Source organism: Bidens hawaiensis, unplaced genomic scaffold (genome assembly GCF_021521415.1).
Source record: "Bidens hawaiensis isolate Kalapana, Puna unplaced genomic scaffold, B.hawaiensis_p1.1 tig00022693_1, whole genome shotgun sequence".
Classification (NCBI taxonomy): domain Eukaryota; kingdom Viridiplantae; phylum Streptophyta; class Magnoliopsida; order Asterales; family Asteraceae; genus Bidens; species Bidens hawaiensis.
The window spans coordinates 83,008-101,364 of NW_027493547.1; the positions used below are offsets into that span (position 1 = coordinate 83,008).

Genomic DNA, 18,357 nt, shown 5'->3' on the forward strand with positions numbered 1-18,357 from the left:
TTTTATAAAATGATTAACTAGGCTATATTATATTTGGTCTTTTGTAGCATAATTTCAACCATCAATGATCAACTCTTGATTACTTTAAGCTCGAATTTGGGTCACAGCCCGGCTAGCCTTGAGATGCAGGCTCTAGTAAATTCGGACTAGCTCGAGTGCTTCTAAATATATGAACCTTACCAACAATATTCGTTTAGGTCGTTCGAGTTTTCAGAAATCCGTACAAATTGATGTTGAAACAAAACTGTGACCCAAAACGATTTTTAAGTAAACATCCGAACAAAATAAATAAAACACAACCCGAATCAGTTCCACATTTGAGTGACATGCTGCGCGTTTTTCCTCTGAGTTTGGATCTTTGGTTTGTGTAAATTGTAAAAGGGTCAACCCGAAATGAATATTAATCATGAGAGGTTCAAATGGTGCACGACAACACCATGTCGTGCAGCTGGAAGTGACCCCCAACGACCTAAACGGGGTTCCTGATTTAAAAGGAAAAAATATATGAAATTTGTTTCATCTAAAAGCATATCATTTTACCTTCCATAAGTCCATTGGCTCGGTCACGACCAACGGTTAACACCCGTTCTTTTCTTAAACAATCAATGGTTAAAACATCACTTTGATGACCAAATAATGTGGTTTTATACGACCGGTCTTCTGCGTTCCATATTTTAACTGTTCGGTCATACAAACCAGAAAATAACTCTGAAGTCCCTTGCCTGAAAGCCAAGCAAGAAACCGGTCCTTTATGGCCCGGGAAAGCCTGCAAAAATGGCATTATCACTCAAATGAATATGCTGCAAATTTGGGTTATAAAATATTAATATTAAGATTAACAAGCTTGCTTCGTTTTTCAGATCGACCTTGTGGATATTTTGCACCATGAGATTTTAATATTTCTTCATTAGGCCAAATGCACGTTTCTGGTTTCCTGAGATCAATCCTCTGATAAAACCACAGTTGTTACAGATTGCTGGTGTTTTACTACAAGTTGAAACTCGTCTGTTGTTTTCGGTTTTTGAAGCCTAAAAATACACAGATCCAAAAAAAAAAAAAATGTTTAGTGTAACTTTTGACAAAGCTATGCTTTTTAATGCTATGTGATGGTTGGGTAAAATTTAGTTATTATTATATATTAATTAGTTATATTTAGGTAAATAAATGAAAGAACATTGGTGCTTCAAGCATTGCTATGTGTTTTCAGGAGATTGGAAGTTAAGGAGCTTAAACGAGCTAATTCAGAGCCATCCAGATGAAGATTAAGCAAGCCTCGAGAAGATGGAAGCATGGGGAAACATGTATTGAGGGTTAAGAAGGATTGGGGAAAGGATTGGATGAGAAACCTGAAGCCGAAGTGAAAACTGAACAACATGGGTTACCAGGAAAGTGTGTTTTAGTAAAACGGGCATATCTTGGACTAGAAAATGAGTTACGGAATCCATAATATATGAATTTCACGTTTCTCAACGAGAAAAATTCAAATATGAAGTCAGTTGCATCTTTGCGTATCGCGAAGATGCAGGACATGCAACTTCGCGATACGCGAAGATGCTCAATGTCGGCAAAAATTAGGGTTTTTCACTATATAAACGATTTTTCGACCCTTTTCGGTATATTACGACTTCCAGAGGCAGAAGAGGTGCTCTAGGACGATTTTCAGGCATCCCGAAGCTTCCGTTTTGTCCTACAATCGTATGTTCATCAAGATAAGTGCTTTAACGATTATGTCTATGTCCGGCTAGTCGTGTGTGTTTGTTCTAGGCTACGTTTTGTGTGAAGTACTGTTTTGATCAGATTCTAATGCGTAATGAATATAGCTTGATTGATTTTATATGAATTCGTCTTGCTTAATTAGTTATTTGGTTGATTAAAGTTTGTGTTTGCGATTATTGATTTGTGTAACGTTTGTTTGGTTGTTCATCAACATTAGGGTTAGGCTCTTGTGTCCTTGAACTATAATTGTAACACCCCGACCAAAGGCGGATTATACATCGGGGCGCCACATATTGTTTCATTACTCGCGACACTATTGGTGTCAATATTTATTAATACACATTTTATCGCGCACGCGCAGCGGGGAAAATAAAGAACATAAATCAAACATAAATCAATATATTATAAATTATAACATTCAAACAACATTAACTTGTCTTGATACATTTTAATTCTAGGTCCAAAAGTAAAAACGTCCTACGTGTCCACAAGCTCCAAAACAGCTACTGCAAACCTGAACATGTGTTAAAATAAACGTCAAACACTTGCGTTTTGGTGAGAAATCAAGTTTAATACAATACATAGATAACAATAAAATCTGCGCGCAACATGTGTATGTCTGGTTTTCAACAAGGGTGTAATCTGATCGGGACCAACTCTAAGAGACAAGACTGCCAGTGCTCACAATTGAGCTCACAAACAAGACTAACTGTGCATGTGTATACAAAAGAGAAAATCATAAACGATAGTTCTCCCGTGTTCATCTAATGGTACCATGAAAACTGCGGAATAGACCGACAAGACGGTTAATGATCCACACATACAAATAAACAGCCAAGTCTACGTCCTCAACACATGGGATACTGCGCGACTAAAGTTCATAAACAAGTTTAAGACTCTAAGTTTGTATGAACACATGAACATCCCAAAACATTTAAAAGCAAAAAGGGATTAGGTACGAGATTACTCACTTGATAAACGATGCGGTGTAAGATAAAGCAAGAACCAACTTTAAACAAGCACAAGTTAACCTATAAATAAGATTATTGTTTTAATGATTTGTTTTAAGTCTTGATTATAAGTTAGCATAATTAATAAGTAAATTATTATATATAATATATATATATTACCGGAAAAGCAGGGCAGAACAGGGAGGAAGACGGAGGCAGAGAGGAAGACGGCAGAGAGAGCAAGGAGCAAGAGAACAGGAGAGATTAAGTGTTTGTGTGTGATGTGTTATGAAAATATTATTATTATTTATAGGAAAATCCTAGGAGACATAATCCCTAGAAGAGGGGAAAAGATCTCAAAAAGTAAAAGAAAAGATATCAACGGTAAAAAGTTCTGAAAAGTAAAGATATCAAAAGATATGGCAGCTGCAGGGGGCAAGATAAAGCTGACAGGGAATAGTAAAAAGCATGGGCGGGTCAGATAAAGGTACTGGTCAAGCATGGCAAAATCAGATCTCAAAAGATAATGTCAGTCACTTTTTCTGCCAACCAATGGGGTTGGTGCGCATGCTGCGCCGAAAGTAACTTTTCAGACAAAGCAGATTAGGTCAACAGCTCAAAAGATAAGACAACTCAAAAGCAAACGGCTAGATTAAACAGAAGAAAACTCAAGGGTTCAGCGCGAGAAGGCTGACACAGAAGGTCAAGAGAGCGCGAGCGCGAAGGCAGACAGAACTAACCTTAACGCGTCGCGGAAAGAACTACATTTCTAAGCGTGCCGCGGGAAGAATCACATTTCTTAGCGCGCCGCGGGAGGAACTAAAATTCCTAGCGCGCCGCGGGAAGAACTATAATTCTTCGCGCGTCGAGGGATGAACTACGATTCTTAGCGCGCTGCGAGAAGAACTACAAATCCTTAGCGCGTCGCGGGAAGAACTTCCGTCCTTCGCGCGCTGCGAGAAGAATTACAATTCTTAACGCGCTGCGAGAAGAGTTCGTCTCGCGTATCGCTGAAACAGGTGGTCTTTACGCAGGATTCCTTGTAAGGGAGTCTGGCGCGTGGAGCTGCGCAGACAACCTTAGGCGGGAAGGAACAAAGGACAAGCAAAGAGTTAGAAGAAAAGAGGGAAACAAGGCGTAAGGGCGGGACGGCGACAAGAGGGAAAAGAAGGCGGAAAGAGAGGAGGAGAGGGACGGGACGGCGGAAAGAAAGAGAGAGAAAGAGGCGGGAAGGAAAACATTATTATTATTAAAAGTAAAGTAAAATATAAGTATAAATAAGTATTAAATCATAAAAGAAAGAGATCGGGTCAGAGAAACGGGTACCTGGGTCGGGTCGGATCGGGGCAGATGTCACAGTCTCCCCTACTTTAAGAAATTTCGTCCCGAAATTTATCTCGAAGTAGGTTGCGCAGAGAACAGGTGCGGGTACTTGATCTTCATTTGATCTTCCCTTTCCCATGTAAACTCGGCTCCGCGCTTGGACTCCCAGCGAACTTTCACGATAGGGATACGACTGCGCTTGGTTTGCTTAACCTCGCGATCCATAATCTCAACAGGCTTCTCAACGAAATGCATAGATTCATCAACTTGAACTTCATCAAGTGGAACGTGAAGGTTCTCGTCGGCTAAACACTTCTTGAGATTGGATACATGGAACGTTGGATGCACATTACTGAGCGCGGGCGGCATGTCAAGTCTGTAGGCAACTTTTCCCACACGCGCGAGAATCTTGAATGGACCAACATAACGAGGAGCAAGCTTACCTTTCTTCCCAAAGCGGACAACACCCTTCCAAGGCGACACTTTGAGGAGAACAAGATCACCAACTTGAAATTCGAGAGGCTTCCGCCTACGATCTGCGTAACTCTTCTGTCGGCTTCTAGCAGTCAGCAGATGATCACGGATCTTGGCGATTTTATCGGTTGTCTCTTGAACAAGTTCGGGTCCTGTGATTTGAGTTTCACCCACTTCGCTCCAACAGATCGGGGAGCGGCACTTACGACCGTAGAGTGCTTCAAATGGGGCCATACCGATACTGGAATGATAGCTGTTATTATAAGAGAACTCGATCAAAGGTAGGTGCGAATCCCAATTACCTCCAAAATCAAGAACACAAGATCGGAGCATATCCTCAAGAGTTTGAATAGTTCGCTCAGACTGACCGTCAGTCTGAGGATGATATGCCGTACTCATGTCCAAGCGATTTCCTAGCGCAGATTGGAGAGATTTCCAAAAGCGAGATATAAAACGGCCATCGCGATCGGATATGATGCTCAAAGGAGTACCATGGCGGCAGACAATTTCCTTGACATAAAGCTGCGCGAGATGCTCAACACGGTAGTTTTCACGAATGGGCAGAAAGTGAGCAGATTTAGTCAAACGATCCACTATTACCCAAATGCTATCATGTTTGCTTGCTGTCAAAGGTAACTTGGTAATAAAGTCCATCGCTACACATTCCCATTTCCACGTAGGAATTTCTGGTTGTTCGAGCAAACCAGATGGGCGTTGGTGTTCAGCTTTCACTTTAGAACAAGTCAGGCATTTAGCTACGAACACAGCAATATCCTTTTTCATACCGGGCCACCAATAAGTTATGCGCAAATCCTTGTACATCTTATCAGCGCCAGGATGAATAGAATACCGAGATTTGTGCGCTTCACTCAGGATATCAGCGCGAAGATTCTCATCAAAGGGAATCCAGATGCGATTGAGATAGCAAAGAATTCCACCCAGATTAGGGACAAAGAGTGCTTCCGCGCCACACGCTAACTCGGCGCGAAGGTTACCATTACTGATGGATGCGCGCTGCGCGTCACGAATACGCGATTCAAGGTTGCTTTGAATCGGCGCGAAGTGAAGCTGGGTACGCGGCAAGATACAGTTAAGTTGGCAGGGTTTTCGGCTGAGCGCATCGGCTACCACATTAGCCTTACCAGGATGATACCGGATCTCACAATCGTAATCGCTGATGAGTTCGTTCCATCGGCGTTGCCTCATGTTAAGTTCCTTTTGATCAAAGATATGCTGAAGGCTTTTATGGTCAGTGTAAAGGATACACTTAGTACCATAAAGGTAGTGTCTCCAGATCTTCAAGGCAAAAACAACTGCACCAAGCTCGAGGTCGTGAGTTGTATAATTCTTTTCATGAACCTTAAGTTGCCTTGATGCGTAAGCGATAACCTTGCCTCGTTGCATAAGAACACAACCGAGACCTTGGTTGGAGGCATCGCAGTACACGACAAAATCATCATTACCCTCAGGTAGCGCAAGAACAGGAGCTTCACACAACAATCGCTTGAGCGTCAAAAAGGCTTCTTCTTGCTTCGAGCCCCAAATATACGGTTTACCTTTGTGCGTTAAAGCTGTTAAAGGCAAAGCGATCTTCGAGAAGTTTGAAATGAATCGCCGGTAGTAACCAGCTAAGCCCAGAAAGGAACGGATCTCAGAAGGAGAGGATGGCGTAATCCAGTTCTTGATTGCTTCAATTTTGGATGGGTCGACATGAATACCCATCTTGTTTACAACATGACCAAGAAACTGTACTTCATCCGACCAAAATTCACACTTGGAGAGCTTGGCAAAGAGCTGCTCAGCTTTAAGCTTTTGCAACACCAATCGGAGATGTTGCTCATGCTCGGCCTTGGTCTTAGATTACACCAGAACATCATCGATAAACACAATCACGAATTTATCCAAGAAAGGCCTACACACCCGATTCATTAGATCCATGAAAACGGCGGGTGCGTTGGTTAGACCGAAGGACATGACCAAGAATTCAAAGTGGCCATAACGAGTTCGAAAAGCAGTCTTCGGAACATCTTCATCGCGGATGCGCAACTGGTGATAACCAGAGCGGAGATCAATCTTTGAGAAACAAGAGGCACCTTGGAGTTGATCAAAGAGGTCGTCAATACGCGGTAAGGGATACCGGTTCTTAATGGTGAGTTTGTTCAACTCGCGGTAATCAATACACATGCGAAACGATCCATCTTTCTTTTTAACGAACAACACCGGAGCACCCCAGGGCGAAGAGCTAGGGCGAATGAATCCTTTAGCAGTCAACTCTTGAAGTTGGCTGGCCAATTCTTGCATCTCAGCGGGCGCAAGACGGTAAGGAGATTTAGCTACGGGGGAAGCACCAGGGACAAGATCAATACGAAACTCGACTTCACGAGCGGGAGGGATACCAGGAAGATCATCAGGAAAAACTTCAGGGAAATCACGCACGACGGGGATATCGCGAAGCTTCTTCTCTTCAGCAGGTTTAACCACATGGGCTAGAAATGCAATACACTTCTTCCGCATGAGTCTTTGGGCTTCGGCGCAAGACATGAGTTTAAGACCACTGGAGGGTTTTTCGCCGTAGATATGAAGATCACCATCTTCACGAGGAATGCGAATCATCTTCTTGGCGCAAATAACTTCGGCGCGATTATGCGAGAGCCAGTCCATACCAATGATAACATCAAAGCTTCCAAGAGGCATAGGGATGAGGTCGATCAGAAAATCGTTTTCGTTAAGGTTAAGCATACAATCCTTAATCACTGAGTTAATTAAAATAATTTCACCATTAGCCAATTCAACCGAAAAATCTTCTTTTAAGTTATCGCGCGGTCGCGCAAGCTTCTGCTCAAACGCGCGAGAGATAAAACTTCGATCGGCGCCAGTATCAAAAAGTATAGAAGCATAAAATCCGTTAAGTAAAAATGTACCATTAACTACGTCATTATTCGCTTGCGCTTGGTGCGCGGTTATGTTAAAAGCTCGTCCACGCGTCACTTGGTTCGAAATCTGGTTCACCGGATTCGCTTGCGTAATCTGAACTTGTAGCCTTGGGCATGCGTTCCGGAAATGACTGGGATCACCGCAGTTAAAGCACGATCTGGGTCGTGGGTTTTGGTAGATTGATTGTGGGTTCTGCGGGTAGACTGGTGGTGTTGGCGCAATTGGATTGGCGAGAAGGACTCTACAGTTTTCAGCAGTGTGACCAGTACGGCCACATCGGTTACAAAGTCGACACGGGGTTTGGGTTGGGTGGTGAAATCTACAGGTTGGGCAAAAGGGATGGTTTCCTGTGTATGGTTTCTTAGTTGGCGGGGCAGGGAGTGCTGGATTGGTTAAGGCATAGTTGTGGACTATAGGAGGTGTTGGGTAGGCTGACAGAGGGTTAGGCGCGTAAACTGGGGGTTGGTAGATGGGTTGCTGGACAATGGGCGTGTTGGTAAGCGCATAGGCCTTGCGCCTGCGCTTGAGGTTGTTACGGTTTGAGGGTTCTGGTTTGGTTTCTGTTGGTTCAGGGGCAGTTTTGGTAGGTTTGGTCTTCTCAGTTCCCCGCAGGAACAGGGTTCCTGCTCTGACATGGCTGTCGCTGAGCACAGCGGCCAACTCAATGGCGTCAGAGAGGGTAACTGGGTTTCTGGCCCATACAGAATTTTGAATTTCCATGGGGAGACCCCCAAGGAATTTCTCGATTGCTCGGCGTGAAGGGGTAACAAGGTGAGGGACCAGTAAGCTTAGCTCGTGGAAGCGCGTCGCGTACTCGCGCGCTTCTCCACTGTATTGCTTAAGATTCCAAAATTCCTCCTCCAGGCGCTTAACTTCGTTGGGAGGGCAGAATTCTCGCGTAAGAATTTCCTTGAATTCCTCCCATGTCATGCTAGAAGCAGCCTCTGCGCCACGCGCATGAGCTACTCCATTCCACCATGTAAGCGCTCTGGATTCCAGGACACTGGAAGCATATAGGGTTCGTCTGTCTGAGGGGCATTGGGTGTGAAGGAAAGTGTTTTCTATTTTCTCAAGCCACTGGAGCATCACGGTGGCTCCTTCAAGACCTGTGAACTTTGGAGGGTTACCCGCATTAAATGACTTAATGTTATAACTGGAGGTATTAGCATTGTTTTGGTTTAAGGCTTGGGCTATTGCGGCGGCCATTTCCTGGGAACGTTGCTGTCTACGCATGCGCGAGGCTTCCCTTCTCTGAAATCGGCGAGATAGCGGAGGCATTCTATAAAAATTTTAATTTTAGTTAATATCTTGGTTTTATCGCAAAGTTTTAATCTTATAAAGCTTGGTTTCGCAGAGTTAGATACTATCAAAAGTTAAAGTAGATTAAATGACCCTAAATGCAGACTTAATAAAGGTAACAAATTCGAATCAGAAATCGACAATTCATGTATCACCATGACTTTCCGAATTCTCAATTTAAAATATACGAGCAAACGAGTATTGGAGATTGACGATTCATGTATCACCATGACTTTTCAATCTTCAATATAAAACATACAAGAAAATGAGTATTGGAGGTTGACAATTCATGTATCACCATGACTTTTCAAGTCTCCAACCTCAGAACATAATCGTAAATGGAAATTGAAAATCAACTATTCATGTATCACCATGACTTTTCGGATTTTCAAATCCAACAAACGAATATGTAAGAAAAATCAATAAAAATCGAAATTCAACAAAAATCGAAATATCGCGAAATAAAACATAAAATCATATACTGCGTAAGCGCGAGCATATTCATAAATAACGAGTAATTAACAATAAGCGCGCAAACATGAGATTTCTCTCATGCGCGAGAGGGGACTCTTAGGTATTCTAGGCCGTTACGTCTAACCACCTATCCTAAAGTCAACGAGCTCTGATACCAATCTGTAACACCCCGACCAAAGGCGGATTATACATCGGGGCGCCACATATTGTTTCATTACTCGCGACACTATTGGTGTCAATATTTATTAATACACATTTTATCGCGCATGCGCAGCGGGGAAAATAAAGAACATAAATCAAACATAAATCAATATATTATAAATTATAACATTCAAACAACATTAACTTGTCTTGATACATTTTAATTCTAGGTCCAAAAGTAAAAACGTCCTACGTGTCCACAAGCTCCAAAACAGCTACTGCAAACCTGAACATGTGTTAAAATAAACGTCAAACACTTGCGTTTTGGTGAGAAATCAAGTTTAATACAATACATAGATAACAATAAAATCTGCGCGCAACATGTGTATGTCTGGTTTTCAACAAGGGTGTAATCTGATCGGGACCAACTCTAAGAGACAAGACTGCCAGTGCTCACAATTGAGCTCACAAACAAGACTAACTGTGCATGTGTATACAAAAGAGAAAATCATAAACGATAGTTCTCCCGTGTTCATCTAATGGTACCATGAAAACTGCGGAATAGACCGACAAGACGGTTAATGATCCACACATACAAATAAACAGCCAAGTCTACGTCCTCAACACATGGGATACTGCGCGACTAAAGTTCATAAACAAGTTTAAGACTCTAAGTTTGTATGAACACATGAACATCCCAAAACATTTAAAAGCAAAAAGGGATTAGGTACGAGATTACTCACTTGATAAACGATGCGGTGTAAGATAAAGCAAGAACCAACTTTAAACAAGCACAAGTTAACCTATAAATAAGATTATTGTTTTAATGATTTGTTTTAAGTCTTGATTATAAGTTAGCATAATTAATAAGTAAATTATTATATATAATATATATATATTACCGGAAAAGCAGGGCAGAACAGGGAGGAAGACGGAGGCAGAGAGGAAGACGGCAGAGAGAGCAAGGAGCAAGAGAACAGGAGAGATTAAGTGTTTGTGTGTGATGTGTTATGAAAATATTATTATTATTTATAGGAAAATCCTAGGAGACATAATCCCTAGAAGAGGGGAAAAGATCTCAAAAAGTAAAAGAAAAGATATCAACGGTAAAAAGTTCTGAAAAGTAAAGATATCAAAAGATATGACAGCTGCAGGGGGCAAGATAAAGCTGACAGGGAACAGTAAAAAGCATGGGCGGGTCAGATAAAGGTACTGGTCAAGCATGGCAAAAGCAGATCTCAAAAGATAATGTCAGTCACTTTTTCTGCCAACCAATGGGGTTGGTGCGCATGCTGCGCCGAAAGTAACTTTTCAGACAAAGCAGATTAGGTCAACAGCTCAAAAGATAAGACAACTCAAAAGCAAACGGCTAGATTAAACAGAAGAAAACTCAAGGGTTCAGCGCGAGAAGGCTGACACAGAAGGTCAAGAGAGCGCGAGCGCGAAGGCAGACAGAACTAACCTTAACGCGTCGCGGAAAGAACTACATTTCTAAGCGTGCCGCGGGAAGAATCACATTTCTTAGCGCGCCGCGGGAGGAACTAAAATTCCTAGCGCGCCGCGGGAAGAACTATAATTCTTCGCGCGTCGAGGGATGAACTACGATTCTTAGCGCGCTGCGAGAAGAACTACAAATCCTTAGCGCGTCGCGGGAAGAACTTCCGTCCTTCGCGCGCTGCGAGAAGAATTACAATTCTTAACGCGCTGCGAGAAGAGTTCGTCTCGCGTATCGCTGAAACAGGTGGTCTTTACGCAGGATTCCTTGTAAGGGAGTCTGGCGCGTGGAGCTGCGCAGACAACCTTAGGCGGGAAGGAACAAAGGACAAGCAAAGAGTTAGAAGAAAAGAGGGAAACAAGGCGTAAGGGCGGGACGGCGACAAGAGGGAAAAGAAGGCGGAAAGAGAGGAGGAGAGGGACGGGACGGCGGAAAGAAAGAGAGAGAAAGAGGCGGGAAGGAAAACATTATTATTATTAAAAGTAAAGTAAAATATAAGTATAAATAAATATTAAATCATAAAAGAAAGAGATCGGGTCAGAGAAACGGGTACCTGGGTCGGGTCGGATCGGGGCAGATGTCACAATAATCATCAAACCTTATTATTGAGTTAATTATCTTAGACATAGAATTGGTAATTGTGGTGTCCGGGTTGATTTGTGTCAACAATTCGATTAGGGTATCGTTTGTCATCATAAATCAAACCATAGGACTAGTAATTATTATAAAACCAAAGACTAAAGAATCTGTGATTGACGTATGGAACACATAACCCGAACCTAGAATGAATGCTTTTTAATTAATATTGTTTACAAAGCTTTTAAGTAATAATTAGTTTTAATTAATATTTTTTTAAAAACAAACCGCTTAACATCGTCTGTCCGCCTTAGTTAATTAATTAATTTAGTCATATTAAATTAGCACTTTCCTTGAGTCCGTGTGAAGACGACTTTACTTACCCGTACTTATTATAGGTATTTAAGTCTTAAAAATTGATTGTTTGAGTAGACCGCGACAGCCTACGTCACTATGCAAGAAATATTTTAGTACATTCATCTCAAAAAAAGGTTCACTCTTTATTTGAAATGTTCAAACAGTAATAGTTTTATCCCTCAATTTTCAATTTCTACAAATCATAGTTGAATACGAATAGTCGAATATGAACTTGATTTAACATAATCAATCTCGAAAATCAGAACCAGTCGAAATTGGTCAAAGTTGGTCAAATTTTGGTAAAAATAGTTAAAATCTTTGAAGTATTAATATCCGGTTTCGATTCGGTTAACCTGGTTACAATTTGCACCGCTAGTGCGATAATCGTTGGTCTATCTTAACTAAAAGGTAATTTAGTCATTTTTCACAAACTTAACAGACTTTTAATGAATTAGTGCTATAACCCAAACTTATTATAAAATGAAAACCAAATAACCCAAACATGCACGCAACATTTTAAGTTCGACTCTAACCGATAATTGTATTATTTGTGTTGTTAACTCTAAAAGATAGCGTCGATAACCTTGTCATAGGGGGCCATCAGCCGTGTAAAAACATGGCGTGCCGAATATATCAATATATGTCGTGAGCTAGGAAAAAAAGAGGGCTTATTAAGCACAACTATATAATATAGATGATAAATCATACAATGTATTCAACAGCGGAACCAAAGGAGGATCAAAAGGGTCCATTGATTCTCTCGTCACTGGAATTTATTAAAATTTTATACATGAAATTAAGATTTTTCTATACAAAAACATAATTAGACCCTCTAGATGTAGCCATTAAATAAAATATATAAAATGAATTAAACACCACGGAATGTTTTGATTGTGAAGGTTCTTAAATGGATAAGGTGGTCTCACTAAACATATCAAAGTTGAGTACTCTTTTGGTATATTTGATAACTAAACTAACCCAACAAGTAAAGGTAAAAGGAGAATAAACAAAAGCAAAAGGTATCCAAGCAAGCAAGAAACACGCACAACCATTTATTTAATAATTAATATCTAAACACACTCTATTAGTGTACTAACAGATTTATACCTATGACTAAACAAGCTTAATTAATACCATTAGTGAAAAGATATAATATCAAATACATCAAAGTGAATAATTTAATTCATGTTTTAATCAGGAACCACCTATTACTTCTTCGATGGTTCTTGTCATAGACTTGATGGTTATTATATCTATAATGCATGGATCACTTAGTGACACACTACTCCATGACATCGAAAGGTAACTACATCTAGTATAAATAGAGATGGCGGCGACGACGATGATTTAAGTTCATTTTTTCTTTCGCTATACTCACATTATTTCTGATAACAAATTATTAATCATTCTCACTCACATAATTATTCTCGTATCTGAAGTTGCCCACATCGAGGATAACAATGGTTTGATTTGCAGTGATTCAACTCGCTAGAGGTGTTAAGATCCATACACGTGAAATATCTATACAAAACTAATTTGTGATGGGAATTTGATTTTTTAACAATTAATATACAAAGGAAATTAATAAAAATAATGAAATGTAACTAAGCTAGAATAAATGATGGAAAAAGAGGAAAAGTAAAGTCTAATGGTTCCAAAAAACCAAAGTGAAGTTTAGATGAAGCTATACAAGCAAGGTACAAGATTCATTCTATCTTTATTCCAAAAATTGGTGTATATACATACCATCTTCTTATACTTCATAAAACCACAACTCAAAATCTCATTGTTCTAACAGCTAATTAATCATTGATCTCATTCAATGGCTGCCATGCGAACCCGCCCTACACGAGGTGAATGACACATGTTCTCCTCCTCGGACGACAATGCCATGATGAAAAACATACTTGCCACACACGCTCCCGATGGCACCTATTTTGATGTCAAACCACTTCTTCAAATCATCGAGGATATCACGCATAGAGCCAATCCAGACACAAGCCATCATGTAAGTAGACGTGGTTTGTACTTGACTTATTCATCTTATTATCGATCCTAACTTTTTGTTTGTAGGGTACTCAACCGGAAATAGACGCGATAGTTGAGAGTGTGATTTATAGCGACGTTAGTGAGATGCTTGAAGCCATGGCACTCACGATTAATAAGGTTTCATGCGAGGTAAACATTAAATATATTTACAAGATAAATGGTTATATAGGTATAATATACTGCCAATAATATGTTGAGAACTGCATGTAGATTTCTTGCAAATGCATTGGAGGTGGCGACGCACATGCGACCACCATGGGGATTTTCCACATGCTTTCCCACTACGGGTGGGATGTAAAAGCAATTATTACACTAGCGGCTTTTATGGTGAACTATGGTGAGTTTTGGTTGGTGGTTCAGCTTTGCGCTTCGAATCCACTGGCTAAGTCCCTAGCCCACCTCAAGCAAATGCATGATGTGCTCGAGCGGGGTGAGGCTCTTAAACCAAGGTTTGAGGCCGTCACTAACCTCATCAAAGCCATGCTTGAACTGACTCATTGCATTGTTCGATTTAAGGATAGTTGTTGGGGAAAACGTGATTTAAGGATCTCCCCGAGCAGTACATTAGCCCGGAGACTCCTGAACTCGTGACAGCCACCGCTCATATTCCTACTGCAGTTTACTGGATCATTCGAAGCATTGTCGCATGTGCTTCCATTCTCATTAACCTAATTGGAATGGGACATGAGTATGTTTTTCGATCTCATTTTGTTTCCTTTCTATAGAACTATACAACATCACTAGTAGAAAACTAGATAATTGCGACAAAAGTAACAACCAAAAAATAGTCGCAAAAATTAGTGACTAATTTCAACCAAAATCACAGTGGTAACAAAAATAAAGATTTAATGATACAGTCGCAAAACAGTCACAAATTTTGCGACATCCCATTCTCAGCCAAGTGATAATAAAAAAGTGAAAATTAACTTTAAAAATACCTATCACAACTATAAGTAGTCGCGACGCTGTCGAAAAATGAAAAGAATAAGTTAACATTAAAGACGACCACATAATGAAAAAATTTATGACATCTTTAACATAAGTATGTATCATGTCATATTGTTTCACTACTATATAAAACTGGTCATTTGCGACCAAATATTTTTGGCTATCATTTCGGTCGCAAAATAGTTACAAAACGCCAATTATACGATCAAAAGACAATACAAATGGCCAGTTTTGTAGCAGTTTCCCCTTTAAATTCTCAAGAACCAAACCATATACCTTTAAAATAGGCATATCACGACGACCACAGAAGCTTGGGAGCTATCAAGTTTGGCTCACAAGATCAGCAACATTCATGATCACCTTAAGCATCAGTTGGATCTATGCAATCACCATATTAGTAAGATCAAAAATGTTGCATTAGATGTCTGCTTCAGTTAATCACTATATTTTAAAACTAATATTAATGATTAGATGAGAAGAAGCAGATTGAAGCGTACCTAATGATTCTCCGCGTCATGGAGACTCCACATCTCAATTACACAAAGCCTCTCAAGCATTTGATTTACCTGAAAGATGATCAACTACCATTGTACGAAAGCAGTACAAAGAATCGGGTACGTGTTCATTATTCATTGTTCATACATCAGCTTTATTAAAGAAAATTAGTTTTAGAGACTAATAGTTTGATCAAAATTGAATCTTGCTGCGAGATTAAGTTAGCATCGATATACTAAAGAAGAAGATCGTACTGCTTCTCATATCGGACCTTGACTTGCCAGCAGATGAGCTATCAGTTCTTGACCAGATGTATCGGGAGGCAAAGTTACACCCGGAAAGAGCTGAGAGCCAGTATGAGGTGGTCTGGGTCCCAGTTGTGCCCAATCATAGGGCAACACCGTGGACCCAGGAAAACCAAAGCAAATTTGAGGCGTTAAGAAACATGATGCCATGGTATTCAGTGTTTCACCCCTCGTTACTTGATCCAGCGGCGATCAAGTACATTAAGGAGGTGTGGCACTTTAACCATAAACCGTTGCTCGTGGTGATGGATCCTCAGGGGAGGATCGTCAACACCAACGCACTACACATGATGTGGATATGGGGAAGCGTGGCTTTCCCCTTCACTAGCATGAGGGAAGAAGCCCTTTGGCGTGAGGAAACTTGGAGGATTGAGTTGCTTGCCGATTCCATCGAGCAAAATATTTTCACTTGGGTACGTTAGTGTAACTCGCATTTTATTTTGATCGTAACAACATAAATACTTTTGTTTTACGGGTTTAAAGTTATGCTCTACGTGAACCCACATTTTTATTTTGATCTTATCAACAGGAGTACGTACATTTTTATTTTATGAGTTTAGTGTTTAAGGTTCAGGATCTGCTTTTTATAAAGTAAAGTAATTTCTTTTTTGTGACAGGTTACTGAAGGAAAGTACATTTGTTTGTACGGAGGGGAGGATTTGGATTGGATACAAAGATTTACCACAACCGCACAAGAAGTGGCCCGTAGGGCTGGAATCAAGCTCGAGATGTTGTATGTGGGGAAAAGCAACCCGAGGGAGAAAGTGAGGAAAAACAACGATATAAACCGAGCTAACAATCTTAGCCATGTGCTCCCGGACCTAACTCTAATATGGTTCTTTTGGGTTCGACTCGAGAGCATGTTGCACTCAAAACTCCAACATGGGAAATCATTTGAGGAAGACCCAATTCTACGTGAAATTAACGTGATGCTTACATATGATGGAAACGATCAGGGTTGGGCCGTGATATGTCGTGGGTCGAATGATTGGATGAGAAGGTCGGATGGTATCACGGTTTTAACGAGTTTGACCAAGTATAGTGAGTGGCAGGACGAGGCACAAAACCAGGGTTTTCTACCGGCCTTAAACAAGCATCTTGAGGCAAATAGACCACCACATCATTGCAACCGTCTAATCCTGCCTGGAACCACTGGGAATGCGCCGGAGAGAGTTGTTTGCGCTGAATGCGGGCGGTCAATGGAGAGGTTTTTCTTGTACCGATGCTGCACTGACTAATTATAACTATATTATGCTTCTTGATTTACATATTAAAGAGACTGGGACATGTGAGTGTATTGTGTTATAATTTAGTCGTTTGCTGCTTATTTGTAATACATATTGTTATTAATGAAGTTGTGGTTGATTTTATAATAATATCATACCCTTTATTTCCAACAGCCCTTATAGATCAATAGTAAGTCGTAATTTTCACAATGATACTTCAATGTAGTAGTCCAATTAAGACGCTCTGCTATTCTGCCCCATCCTGACTGAGGAAGAGTAAAACTATATAACTAACAAGGACACGTTATTTCTTTCAAATGTATTCTATAAATTATCTGGAGTTTAGGCGTTTAACATATATATATATATATATATATATATTTACATTAGAATGGTGTAAATAGTAAATCATGTTTGATTGTGTTCTACACAAAAGCATTTTTCTGTAACAAGAACATTGTGAAGCTTAATTAGTTGTGCGAGAACAAGAACAATGGTTACTGTTGTAATGTACAAAAGAAACAAAAACATTGATCTATAGTTGTTTTCAAGAATATGTTTCTTTTGTCCAACAAACATAGTTACTTCTGCTCGATCAATCACTTCATTATTTAAAAACTAATATCTAAAAACACTATTATCGTATTTAGAGATTTATACCTACGACAAACAAAAACTTGATTATATTATTAAACTACTAATGAAGCGATAAGATACTTTGATTCATATTTTAGTCGGGGAGCGTCTATGACTGATTCCATGTTCATTGTCTTGACTCAATGCTTATACCTATAATCATGGACGACTTAGCGATCCACTACTCCATGACAACGAAAGGAAACTACATCTAGTATAAATAAGGGATAAGGATTTCAAGCCAACCAAGTTAACCCTTTTTTTTCAAATTGACCCGTTTCAACCCTAACATGTTCTTACTCATGACCTGACATGTCCAACCTGACCCGTTTGCCAGTCCTATTATCTAGTATTCACTATTAGTTTGTTATAAAGTACGTGCAAACCAATGTATTACAGCCAAAGCTAAAACATGTTTGCTTCGCTGTTTAACTCGACCTTGCGGATCTTTTGCACCATGAGACTTTAATATTTCTTCATTAGGCCAAATGTACGTTGTTGGTTTCCCGCTTTCAATGTCCCAATGAACAACATAACCAACCGTCTTTAGAAGCAGAAAATCCTCTAGATTCATCCTCTGATAAAATCACAGTCGTTACAGATTGTCGATGTTTTACTACAAGTTGAAATTCTTCTGTTGCTTTTGGTTTTTGAAGGCTAAAAGTATACAGATCCATAAAAACTTGTATGTGTGTGTATATAAATATATACATATATATATAATTTTGAAAAAAAACATACATATAAACAAGCCCCCACTCCTAAGCTACTCAAACTTTGATGAATAAAAAGCTCGAAGCAAGCAGAGCTTGTTTCTAAAATAAAGCCCGTTTACTTATCATGCCTGAGCTCAAAAATTGTATGAGAAGCTCATTTAGCCTCGTTGAGCCTTAATAAGCCTTGTGTATTTTTTAAGTTTAACCTCCTTTTTGCACTTTTATGTATTAATTTCACAGTGC

At 40.1% G+C, this 18,357-nt stretch overlaps 1 pseudogene across 1 annotated transcript; it reads left to right on the top strand.

Annotated features, from left to right (window-relative positions):
* Positions 1–13,561: 13,561 nt before the first annotated feature.
* LOC143566117 (protein SIEVE ELEMENT OCCLUSION B-like) lies at positions 13,562–16,878 on the top strand (annotated as a pseudogene). Its single transcript, XR_013141183.1, has 7 exons — positions 13,562–13,747; positions 13,813–13,917; positions 13,999–14,476; positions 15,024–15,133; positions 15,208–15,354; positions 15,453–15,949; positions 16,154–16,878. The product of XR_013141183.1 is annotated as a protein SIEVE ELEMENT OCCLUSION B-like (transcript).
* The last annotated feature ends 1,479 nt before the right edge of the window (positions 16,879–18,357 follow it).